This window comes from Bison bison, unplaced genomic scaffold (genome assembly GCF_000754665.1).
Source record: "Bison bison bison isolate TAMUID 2011002044 unplaced genomic scaffold, Bison_UMD1.0 scf7180017864492, whole genome shotgun sequence".
NCBI classification, from domain to species: domain Eukaryota; kingdom Metazoa; phylum Chordata; class Mammalia; order Artiodactyla; family Bovidae; genus Bison; species Bison bison.
In genome coordinates, this window is record NW_011495051.1 from 5,621,819 (window position 1) to 5,622,125 (window position 307).

The following is a 307-nucleotide window of genomic DNA, read 5'->3' on the forward strand; positions in this document are numbered from 1 at the left end:
GAAGTCTTTCTTATCTCCCCTGCATGGATATCTTTCCTTTTCTCACTTACCTTTCACGTCTCTTCTTTTCTCAGCTATTTGTAAGGCTCTTCAGACAACCATTTTGCCTTTTGCGTTTCTTTTTCTTGGGGAAGGTTTAGATCACCACCTCCTGTACAATGTTACAAGCCTCCATCTATAGTTCCTGAGGCACTCTATCAGATCTCATTCCTTGAATCTATTTATCACTTCCACTGTATAATCATAAGGGATTTGATTTAGGTGATAGCTGAATGACCTAGTGGTTTTCCCCACTTTTTTTCAATTT